At 42.1% G+C, this 12,767-nt stretch overlaps 1 long non-coding RNA gene across 1 annotated transcript in view; it reads left to right on the top strand.

The window, feature by feature from the left end:
* Positions 1 to 12,443, top strand: part of LOC141991847 (uncharacterized) — an 85,012-nt gene extending 72,569 nt beyond the window's left edge. Inside the window, exon 4 of the long non-coding RNA XR_012640483.1 lies at positions 11,898 to 12,443. This is a non-coding gene — a long non-coding RNA (uncharacterized LOC141991847). The remainder of the gene's footprint in view (positions 1 to 11,897) is intronic.
* The last annotated feature ends 324 nt before the right edge of the window (positions 12,444 to 12,767 follow it).

Raw genomic sequence — 12,767 nt, 5'->3', positions numbered from 1 at the left:
TGGGCAGTGAGAGTGCTAGATTTCCTCTCCTGCTTCCACTCCCCATTGTGTGCTACTTCTATTCCAGAAACAACACAACTAGGAATGATAGGATAGCTCAGTATTTATGGCCATTCAGCAATTGGTTTCTCTGCTGGAACTGCCAAGGAGAGAGGAAAGATGGTCCAATAGATACACTGCCCGCCTATGACTCAGCAGACCCAGCTTCAATTCCTTGCTCTGACACAGCCTTCCCCTGTCACCTTGGGCAAGTCATTTAGTCACTCTGTGCCTCAGTTTCCCATCTGTGACATGGTGATTGTATTGCTTCCCTACCTCACAGGGGTCTTGTGTGAGGATAAATACATTGAGGACTGTGATGGGGGCCATACAAATACTTTAGAACAAGGATAACAAGATTAATGTCAATTGGGATGGTAGATGAGGAACTGGGCATTTCTACACATCTCTAAATGACCATCAAACAACAGTGACTTTTAGTGACTAGTGACTTGGGCTGAATTCATACCAGAGACCAGAGGTGAAAAGATCCAGATCCTTTCCCCATCTTGTCTGCAGCTTTGAGTCACAACAACTCAGTCTGGTTTCCATAATAAACTTTTAAAGTGCAAGCAGTTGTAACTTAGAGGGAAAAACTGACATTTTAAAGGCAAGCTATGAAGTAAAATACAACGAAAGAATTAGTATGTGTGTATGAACTGTGAAGGCTAATTGGAATATTTGTAAGTGACATATGGATTGCTCATGGGAAAATGATTGCTGGGAGTAACAAGAAAATGTAAGCTGCACAGTAGTTGGGCATGTCAATGCTTTTACATATATCATGACCATCATGGTGGTAGCTGAGGACTCTTTGGTTGACTCTGCTTTCACTGAGCCAGTGAGGTCACTATATTATGTTGGCTGACTGAATTCTAGATACAATAATCACTGAACTGACATTTGCTCATGAGGAGGGAAAAGCCCCAGAGGTCATAAGATTTCTATGATTTTAAAATCTCCACAATCAGTTGAAATCATGGCTGACAGAAATGGGCACCATGAGAATGCACAGCTTATCAGGTTTGCCCACTCCAGCCCTGATCCTACAAAGTATTCAAGCACATGCTGAAGTCCATTTATATTTAGTCAAGTACTTAAATTCCACCGAAGCCAAAGTTAAGCATATGGCTAAGAGCTTTGTTGCACAGAGATGGAGTGCTGAATCAGGGCCTGTAGAAGATGTCATTGGAGTTCAAAACGGTTACCTGGGTGATTCCCAGAATGTCCTGTTCTCCGATCTCAAAATCACCCTGAATGATAGGGGGTGTTGGAAACCGAAAAGGCGGATGCTCGTAAAAGCAAAGTTAATAGGAGTTTGAAGTAAGAAAAAATACAGCCTCATAGTTTCCAAGCAGCATATTTGCACTCAGAACTTGCAGCACTGCTTACTCTTGTTTTGCCATATGCCATTGACTGTCACATTTCACAAGTTAAGAAACATGTTATTTCTTTGTTTATTTTGTCAGTCTTAGATATTCTCTGGAGGGAAATTATATCAGTGTTTCAGTAGAATACGTTTAATTTGTTTGTGTCTTGTTGTCTGTAGAATCCATCTAACTACTTATCTCTTAAGTTACCTCTCAGTCAAAGGGTTTCCATTTTGTTAACAGTTTGACAGGGGAAATTCACACTTGATTGCTTTGAACTCTTGATAGGTTTGTCCAGCCATTTATGCGTTTTTTTTTTATTTGTACTAGTGAGAGAAAATGGGGATTTAAAATTTACAGAACTAGCAAAGATTTAGCTGTGATTTGTTTCTAATGTAGAGGAGTAATTTTATCCTTTTCTCACAACTAATGGGGATATGAGACCCTGCTGCATTGAACAGTAACATCACAAAACATGCCTCCAAGAACCGTCATTTAAAGATTTCTTATTTTCCATCACAAAGCTCTAGCTTTTGCTGAACAAAGACCAGGTTCTACTCATATTGAATCCCACAAGAATCCAATTAGAGAGGGAGAAATCCCCAAGTGATCATAAAATATATATATTATTGATTATTCCTAATAAACTATATAGCTAGATGGTGCCACTAGGAAACTAGAGGGAGAGATTTTTGAAAGTAGAAGGTTCTTTAATTTGGTAGATAAAGCAATAACATGATCCAACAGCTGGAAGATGAAGCTAGCCAAATTCATGCTGGGAATAAGGCACATTTTTTTTAACTGTGAGGGCAACTCATCAGAAAAACTTGCAAAGGAAAGTGGTAGATTCTCCATCATGTGAAATCTTTAAGTCAAGATTTAGATGGATTTCTAAAAGAGATGGTTTAGTTGAACTGGTAGTTATGGGCTTGATGCAGAAATCCCTGGCTGAAATACTATGGCCTGTGTAATGCATGGGGGTCAGACTAGATGCTCAGAATGGTCCCTCCTGGTCTTAAATTCCATGGATCATCTCATCCATTCCCTTCCTTGCCCCTAGCATGGTCTTTGTGCAAAGGTGGATTAAGACAAACTGGGGCCCAGGTTCACCAGCATTTCTTCCCCCTCAAGTCACTGGTGTATTTTTATAAGACACATCAAGACACAAATATTTAACAAAAGCTCAACCCCCTAGGATTAAGATTGCACAAATACATTTGGAAATATGGAAAAAGCGAGCATCAACTGTGCAGTGATACATACAACAATATTTTAACCCCAAAGCAAATAAATTCCCCACTTCCATTACTAATGCAATTTCTCTTCTGCTTCATGCTTAAGTGTACTACCCTTCCATTTCCTTCTTTAATCTAAATCAATGGGAGCTACTTCTGCTCCTGCTCCTGCTTCTGCTTGGCTTGAATTTGGCTCTTTGCATCATTTTAGCAATCCTCTCTTAACATCCTTTTTTCAAACGTCCTTCCTGACACTTGGCTATAAGTATAGCTCAGTTTACTCCAAGTGTATTGCAAAATGATAGTTTAACCATTTCTTTTGCACGTGTTTCCATGATTTAGGCCTTCTACAATGGCATTGCACCATGAAGTCCTACTAAGTTTGTCAGTTGTGGTCTCCCATGTTTCATTCAGACACCATCCCCTCGCTTATACTATGGTATTCATCTCTAGTTGTACATAGTATTACATCTCATCTCCTACTGGTCTGGCAAAATCCCTAAGTTTACCAGTTTCAACTCTATTGTTGATAGGTAATTTTCTCCCTTTGCCATCTCTTCCCCCTTCCTTTGCATCTTCCATGGAACTGATGATCGTTGAATGAACATTCTCCTCTAGGCTGCTAATGAGTATATTGATTAATACTGGCCCCAGTATCAATTCCTGTGGGAGACCAATTGATACCTCCTTCTCTTCAGACATAAACTCATTGATGATAACTCATTGGTTCCTATCCATTGAATAGATTTTTTTTATCTACCTTATTGTATTATTATCCAGGCACTAGAACTCAGGTTTGTTTGTTGACCTTCCTGTGCAACACTGAGTTTACTTAACACCAAAATATGTGATATGTGCCTTAATGGAATTAAATTCTCCTTATAACTGGGCGTGTTTCACGTGGGCGTGATCCATGCTGGCTGCTACCACGTACCACATAATCTTAGCAGTTTGTCTCCGATTTTCTTTCTCCTCTGGAAACTTGTAAGTAAAATTTACTTTTCATGGAAGTGAAGACTAAAGGTGTGAGCCAGGCACAATGGGAGCAAATCCTGTCTGCCTGAGATTGGGGTATTAATGAGAGATCGCATCAAGTCAAATTCAAGATCTCTGTTCTTATCTGCCAGGTGGCCAGTGGCCTGGGCCCAGGATACCTATAAGAAAGGACTGACACACAGGGATGAGGCCGGTGGCTGACAACTCTGCTCCTCAAGCACAATGGAGCTGTCCATGGCAGGGGGAGAGCTCATCTATGCAGGAGATTGAGCTGTCTCTGGGGCCTGGCCATGACTGTGGGATGAATTCCCATCGGATCTAAGAACCGCCTCACAGAGCCCCTCCCTCCATTCCAAGTGCAAGTCTTGCTTCTTTGACCTGCCTTCAGTCACCAACACACACAGCACGGCCAGCATCACATAAACAAACAAAATATAGATTTAAAAGGCTCATCCCATTTGGAAGCTGCAGGTTTGTTTCTCATCAGACTGTTTTTCTATTTGGTGTCAAAGGCTCTCAGGATCTGGCATTGATGCTTCTTTTATACTTATTTATTGCAACAAATATACACATCTAACCACCGGCCCAGATTCAGTAAGCATCCCTAGGCAGAAAGGGCACTTGAGCATGTGCTCAATTTAAGCATGCACTTAAATCCCAGTAAAGTCAATGGGATTTAAGGATTTGCTTACCATTCAGCAGGTGCTTAAGTGCTTTCCTGAATCAGGTTCTCAATGAGTGACTGTACTGCCCAGCCCCTCACTTATCTCCTGTTTAATTACAGACGAAGGGTCAGATCCTCAGCTGAGGTAATTTGGCACAGCTTCCCTGCAGTCAATGGAGATTTGCTGATTTGCACCAGCTGAGAATAGGATTCAAAGTATCCTATTAATTGCATAGTGTCCAAACCCTATTTTACTTTCAACTATATATATATTTATCATGTTTTTATATCACATATCCTAAATGACAAACTAGTCCAGGAGGAGTTGCTGTCAGAAATGGCCCAGAGGTAGATGGGTCTGGTTAGCTCTAAATGAAGTTCTGAGCCGCTGATAAATGAAATGAAACTTTTATTATTAGTATTATTTGAACCTGGGCTGATTTAACCAGCTGTTTCTCTTTACGCCGGCAAGGATTTCTTTGGAAGTTTAATGCTTCCACTCCAGATAAAAGCAAGTCATTTGTTTCTTTCATGGTGTCGCTACTAATTTACAAACAGTCAAAGCTGCTGCTAATTTATTTACTGAACACTGAAGCCCTGTTAGCAGGGGCTGTTATTGAAACTGATTTCTGGCCTTCAGCTTTTGTTTGTTGACAGCTTGATTTCCCAGTAGGCCATTTCCACCTGTGTTTCTGTTGGTTTTAGTGCATGTCTTTCTTTCTTCTTCCCAGTGACTGTCTCCCAAATGGCTCCTGAAGGCTTTTCTCATCTTCACACTCTCTCTCTCTCTCATCCCTCTCCTCCCTCCTGGCTGCAAGGACTCTTGGCTCTGCTTTCAGTCATTCTGCAGTTACTGGTTGTCTGCACTGCCGAGTTCCCATGGGGCACTAATTTTTGTTTCAAGGACAAGATTCAAAAGAGTTTGCTACACACAGGTTGCAGGGTGCGCCTTCAGATGTGCCTTCAAATAGGCTTTGGAGATTTGAATAGCTGAGCTCTTGGAAATCAGTTTTAAATTGCAAGGAAGGTCTATTAAGTACCGTAAAAAAAATGTCTCTTCTTTTTAAAAGATGCATAAAAATACCCACATTTTTTTAAAAAATGTTTGCCTTCCCCTTTCCCCTGACATTAGATGGAAACAGAAATTAGGAAGACAGCCATTTCTCTTTAACTTCATGTGTATCAAGGGAAGAGAGCTGACAGGATGAGATGATTCGGGGAGTGGTCAGAATGGTCTGTATCTGTAGTAGCTAGAGAGGAAATACATTGAGATGTTTCAACAGCTTCTTTGCAGAGACTCACTGTACCTGGAGCTTTACATTTACCACAGAGGTTCTAAGATGGTATCCAGGAATTGAAATGTGCTGAAACAAAACAGCTTCAACTATAGATTTTATTAAGATACTGTTTTAAATTAACTACTTAAAATAATCTAATCTTCTCTCTCAGTTGTGTGTACACATTTGTGTGCGCGCGCATGTGTATACCGTAGTTATATACAACCTCTCTTTTCCTGTTGTCTTCTGTCTTCACCACTGACCTGCATATCAACCAGATCCACTTTGGATAGGGCCAGGATGGTAACTAGCACTGAGATGAACAGCTTTTGGTTTTGGTTTACTGGGCTTCGTGAAATCCTGTTTGTTGTTTTTTTCAAGTGGGTTTCCACCCCTTGAGTATCCGTATGAGTTTCTCTGTGAGTGAACAAACCCAGCAAAACTCAGTGAAATCACCCAGTTTTAGCTAGTCTAAACTAGAAACCTCACCGTGTGTTTTCTCCTGGTTTCCACTAGGGATGGTCCCCAGTAGAAATGATACATCTAAATATTTCCCCCTTCCCAAATTTCAGTGTGGTTTTGGTTTGAAACCTTGGCTAAGAATAGGTCTCTACAGTGCTGAATCCAAATTGGGGGGTGGGGGGACATTGTTCCTGGAATTCATTCAGCTGTGGTCCACGAGGGTGGAAATCTCATGAAATCAGCAGATCCCATGAAATTTCTTCCAATTTGAGACAAAATATCAGCAAAACAGCCCACAAGAGTTCTGCACCATTGACTGTGAATCCAGCCCTCAGCCTTGGCATGGCCACAAAACCAAACCCCATAGCCTAATCTAGGTCCCAACATCAGGTTCTCTGATGAAAGCAGAAAGAGATGTAAATATGCCTGAAACTTGACCCCAGTTCCCTGAAAGCTTTGCAAACAACCGTCAACCTGAGTCAGACTTTGTAAACAAAGCCTGAACCCAGATAAGTTTCCTCAGAGTTCATGATGACAGTATTTGACAGCTCTAATTTTAGTGAATATGCTGGAACTGTACCTTATAAAATCTTCATTAAAATGACATTAGAACAAAAGAGGTCTGAATTAAACCCACAGAAGCCAGGAAATTTGGAATGAAGGTTGAAACACTACTTGATGAGTTTAAATATTGCCAACTAGGCATATTACACACTGCTTACAGACTTTTGCTGCTTTTTTTTAGGTCTGGGAAAGGTAAGGATAAGACTTTTAGAGCTTTCCATTTAAATCAGGCCTGCTATTTTAAGGCAGCATGGAATTTTTTTTCGTTCCGATTACAGTAGGGCATAAGCAGGCCAAACGCAATTCTTTATTCCACTTTGCCTACTCTCAGTTGGGTCCGAACCCTGAAGTGAAGAGATATAGAGCAAAAAGTAGTAAACAAAACCTATTAAACCCTCATGAAGTTTCAGTTTGAATTTGGGATAAAGATTCCATTTATCTGCATTATATTTTAGCTGAACTGATTCAGTTGTTTCTAGTGATGAGCAAGGAAAAAATCCATCTGGCCAGAAACTCCTTGCTAGTCATATGGGCTATATTTAGACTTTTTAGTCAGGGTGTAAAATGTGCTTTATTAACTGCAAATTAATGTGTGTTAACTAACACAATTGTAAGTGTAAATGAATGGCTGTTGGCCATGCCCAAGGATGATGTCATGGTATCACGTGCTCTCACGTGGCTGGATGGGCTGATTGGTCACGAACCGGCATCACACAGTATGTGCAGGCTCTCACCAAAGACTTGGCATGGCACTTGGCCCTTTTTTTCAGTCAGTTTTTTGTATCTGTCTTCCTCAAAGTGTTTACAACTTTTATTGATCGTTGCTCTCCATTCAACTCTGTCTGTGGCTGTCTTCAAAGTTATCAATATTTATGCTGTATGAGGCGAGCTTCTGCTTAAGGGTGTCTTTGAAGTGTTTTTGTTGACAACCCTTCCTGTGCTTTCTGAGTTTCAGTTCACTCTAGAAAACTTTTTTCAGGAGTCTAGCTTTGCCCATTCTGATAACATTCCCTGTCCGCCTAAGCTGAGCATCACTGATCATTGCCTCAATGCTGCTTGTCTGTGCTCTTTCAAGGATGTGAAAGTTGGAGACTTTGTGTCCGCAGCGGACCTTCAGAGAGAGCGGAGACAGCACATGTGAAATTTTTCAGGTTGCTTCAAGCATCTGCAGCAAACTGTCCATGTTCCACATCCATATAAATGGGATGCTGTCACTGCTGCATTGTATATCATCAGTTTGGGGGACACTCTGCAAATGTAGAAACTAGCAGACCCTTGTGCATGTGTTTGTATTAGGTAGACACTCATGCCGATCAAAAAGCTTTTTAATCAAAACAGCGGCCTGTTTTCCAAAATGAATTTTTTTGCAAAACTGTGTTGACATTATTAAAAAAAATCATTTTTAATGATTTTTTGTGATTTTTTCCTAAAGCAATGTTTAATTGAAATCCAATAAAAATTATTCATTTACTAAAAACCAAAAAAAAAGTAGACAAAATATCTTGCTAAAAATGTCACAAATGGGGGGAAATGGGCCCATTTAGAACCCAGTGGGGGGAAAATGGCTTTGAAGTTTTTTATTTTTATTTATTTTTTCATTTCTCAGCCAGTCCTAGTTAAACATCTCACACACATTTGTTTCTGGTCGTGGTTCAGCTGACGATAAACAAATGTCTGCGAATATCTTACAGTTGAGTTAACATAACCAATGTTAATTCGCAGTCAGTTAACACAGGCTACAAACAACCCAACATTCCTGTCTAGACAAGACTGGGCCATCCAGGAAGCATGGCCTCTTGGAACTGGATCCAGCAACTATTGAAGTCAGTGGGATCCCTGAAGGTCTCAGAGCCCAGCCTGTGCTCAAACATCCACAGTGCAATTTTATAACCCTGCAGTCTGAGCCCCACAAGCCCAAGTCAGTTGGCACATGCCAGCTACGGCTGTTTTATTGCAGAGTCGACATACTCTCACAGGCTTCATCCAACACCCGAGGGAGTCAGTCATTCAGGCCACGAGAAAGGAATAAGGAAGCCCGAACTCATGTAATCACAAAGAGAAAGAGAAAGAAAGTGGTCATTTTAGTTTGAAGCATTAAAATGTTTCTGGACTGCATATATAGTGTGCAAATACTGGGGGCAAGCAAAGAGAAAAGAACCCCTGAAATTCTCTTCCAGCAAGATTTGAGATTAAAAACTTCCAGCAAATTCATCTTTTTATCTTGACATCTCTAATCTATCTTTCTCCTCCCCCCAAATCTTCCCAAGTTCATCCCAGTAGTAGAAATGGTCTCTATATATCCATCTGGGTTCCATTTCCATAGATTCATAGATTCCAAGGCTAAGAGGCCGAATTAAGAGTGCACAAGCAGCCTTCATTCTGCCATTTTCTAACTTTTGGGTACTTGACTTTGGAGCATTAATGGAACCTGGAACACTGAACTGGGCCTCTAGGGGTCCTACCCTCTGGACTACAACAATGGCTCTGGAGCCTCAGGACACCATTTCCCAGCCTGCTTAGAGTCTGGGTGGGGTGGGGGGACAGAATAAATCGGAAACGCCGATAAAAGCCAATGGGGACGTCACATGGAGTGATTTATGTGAACAGTTTGCTGGGCCACTGAGGAGCCATGACAGCTCAGTCTTTCTGTGGGAGGGGACAGCCTGATGCAGACACAAAGGGACTAGGGTTAGTTTCATTTTTTGTGCTGTTTGGATTTGGAGCGGCGTGGGGAGTAACATGGCTTCTCAAGTTTTTACTCAACTCCCACTCCCCACAATACAGAAGACTTAGACTATTGTGGGATTTAGTACATGACTGGGGAGTGCCAGCCCAGCGGAGACCAGTGGTCCGGGAGGCAGAGACCAACCCGGCACCACGTATCCAGAGTCAGCCAGGACCTCCATAGGACACCAAGCCAGGAAGCCAGGAGAGGACCCTACCCTACTCAGTGGTGAAGACTCAGTAAGGGAACCCCTTTCTTTTTGTGTCAGCCAGCCAGTTCCCAGTACTGCAGCACTTATCTCAGGACTTATCCTCCGTGTCCCATTTGCCCATAAAGATGCTAGGGAGGGAGATGAGGGTTGTGTGCTGTGGGGAAGTGGAGAATTTGTTATATTATTGTTGTTTTAGTATTTTAGTTAATCTCAATCCTTTCCTTCCTGTGAGCCTTTGTTTCCTGGCCCAAGTAAAGTCCCCTGTGTTATACTGAGTGTAACATTTCATGGGTTGGGGCTTATATTAATGTGTTGTGTTGTATGTGGACAGGGGTCTATTCCTTGTGAACAGAGTAGGAGAGTTAGTTATTTTCCCAAGGGACAGCATCCCAGACACAGAGAGGAGTCACCTCAGGTGAAGGCACCAGGCGCTGAAATAAAGAACCCAGGCTCCAACCACTGGAAGAGTGGGGGAGAAGCCATTGCGATTAGCAAGCTTCAGGGAAGAGGCTTGAACCATGCCTCGGGGGAGGGGCTACAGTAATTTTGTGTGTGTGATTTCCTAGGTTTTTAAAAAACAAACTGAAAAAAAGAAAGTTTCTCATGTGGCATCATACTGACACCCACATGGGTCATCAGCAGAGTCAGAACCCTCAGATCCACCACACAGTCCTCTCTCGCTTGAGCTAATACAATAACTACTAGCAGTAGTAGGTTGTCATCCTCTATGTGGACCAGCACTAGAGGGGGATGGGACACTTTGGCAGCAAGCTTCACAATATTTGTTGACACAAATATTTGGGGTCTATTCCAGGCTCCACAGGGGAGTGTGCACTCATGAGCAGAAAGCTTTTCTGCCTAGTTTCCTCCCCAAACTAGACCCCCTATTTCCAGATCCCATCCTGTCTCTCCGAGTGCCAGTCTCTTTGCCCAGCCAGTCCCAGTTTCTCCCCTCCCAGCTTCTCATTCAGTCAGTCTCTTTTCCTACTCCTGTCCCCACTGGCTCCCAGTCTCCCTCCCTGGGCTTCTTAATCAATCTCCTTACCCCCTCCCCCCGCCTTCCCCCCCACCACCACCTCAGCTCTTTGTCAGGCCAGTCCCAATTCTCCCCTCATGTTAGAGCTGTTGGTAGAATGATGATTCCATTTCATTGCAACTTTTGAGGTTTTCTTTCCACAATGGAACAAAAATGAAACATTTTTGAATGTTTTACTGAAAAGAGAATGGTGTCAAAATGTCCTTTTTGGATTGAAACCTGAGCGCTCAGCAACTGAAAACAGGGTCTTATAATGGGGATGTGTCAGGCCGCCTGACTAATAGGCTAATAGCCCCACCTATAATAAACCACCAAGCTGTCTCTAAGGGATAAAAGATAAAACACCCTATCAGCTGTGGGCAAACACTTTTCAAAGAGGGATCATGCCATAGCTGACCTCTCACTATTCAGCCTCCAAGAAAACCTGCACAATACCTTCAAAAGAAGAGCCTAGGAACTCAAATTCATCACTCTGCTGAACCATGGACTTAGCAGAGACACTGGTTTTACAACCATTTGTAACACACCTGGCTGCCTACTTTCCCTCCATTGTCCTATGCCTGCAAAGATGATAATTGCCCACTTCATGTTCATTTCCCACTTCTTTTTAAGTGGTCTCCTACATGTGTTAACCCCTTATGCTTAACAGTCTGTTCCACCTTGTATTTAGCTTGGAGACTCTGGTTACCTTCAGTAATGAGAAGGAACAGCATTGGGAGTTTAGCCCACAGGACTAGGAGCCAGACATTCTGGCTCTGACACGAGTCATCCTGTAACCTTGGATAAGTCTCTTAACTGCTCTGTGTCTGTTTCCCAGTTACATTCATATAGGGATAATATTTACCTACATCACAGGCATGTGGTTAGGGCTTATAGAAAAGTCAATTACGGTATTTTTTATTATTTTGTTGTCGATAAATACATATCAGTCTCATGTATGTGTACATTCATTCCTATCAATATATGCAATTTCTCATCTCAGTGCGTGGGAATTTGCACAGGCTGTAAGAACCAGCCTAACAGTCCTTTACAAATCTTGTCATTTTTGCTTTTAAATTAGTATATTCACTTTGAGAACAGGGCTTATCAAGTAGTCTGCAACTAAAGTTGATGTTCTGCCTTTTTACAGTTGCCATGATGCAAATGTCATTTGTTCTCTCTTTTATTAAAGTTAACTGTTTTTTAAGAGATCAAAGTTAATTATCACTAAGGAGATCGTTTTACCTATCAACCCACTTCAGTAACCCCACTATTACGAGTAGAAGCTTTATGCTAATCAGTTTTCTAATTTGCATAAATTACTGATTTTTTTTTTCAGCATGAAAGTAGATTTGTTGGCTACAGCTCTTGAGAGGTAAAGAGAGAGAGCGAGAGAGAGCGTAAGGTGAATTTCAAGGGTTCACCAACAGACAACGGTACCAAAAAAAAATTCCCAAACCTTTAAATTCATCACACCATGAAACTTTTAGATAACGCAGCTTGGCTGTGCTGCAGAAGTCTGACGTGCGCAGCAGCTGGTTTCCATTTAATATGGTGACAGAAATGGACAGGACCTTGAGGGTTACCCATATGACCCATGTGACGTGTGTCTACCTAGACCTGAAGAGACCACGCTGAAGGAGTTGTGATGGTGAAAACAGAGCGACTTTTTTTCCTAAGCAGCTGTCAGCTCCTCGGCACTGCTCAGCCACGTGTGCGCTGATGTAGTGGACAAGATTGTCTATCGCAGGGGAAGGTGAGAGTAGAGAGGGAGACCCCCTTCTGCTCTCTCCCGCTGCTTTCCATGTCGTGAGCTTGCCAAATGGGAACCACTGCTGGGTAGGCAACTACCATCACGATTGGCAACCGCTGTAAATTAACTCCAGCAATATGTCGGAAGAACAATAAAGAATCTGAATTAAATAAATACCCTGGTGATCTTGAAGCTCAGTAAAATCATTGTCCAGGAGCAAACAAACCGGTTGCTATGTTGGACATATGCTTAGATAAGTATTTTAAACTCTCTCACGCCCAGAGGATGTAGCTGAAGTTGTATCCGGTGTGTTCCTTGGATTCAGTTCTGGGTTCTGTAACTTTAGTCTGGCTTCATTGCCAGCCGTACAATTCTCTTTCCATCGACTAGCAGTGTATTCTTTGTGTTGCTCCATTCGTTGCTTGGGTGACCTCGGTTACAATCCTGGCTCCAAAC

The sequence above is a fragment of the Natator depressus genome, chromosome 8, assembly GCF_965152275.1.
Source record: "Natator depressus isolate rNatDep1 chromosome 8, rNatDep2.hap1, whole genome shotgun sequence".
In the NCBI taxonomy this organism is placed as follows: domain Eukaryota; kingdom Metazoa; phylum Chordata; order Testudines; family Cheloniidae; genus Natator; species Natator depressus.
This window is presented reverse-complemented; position numbering and strand designations above follow the sequence as displayed.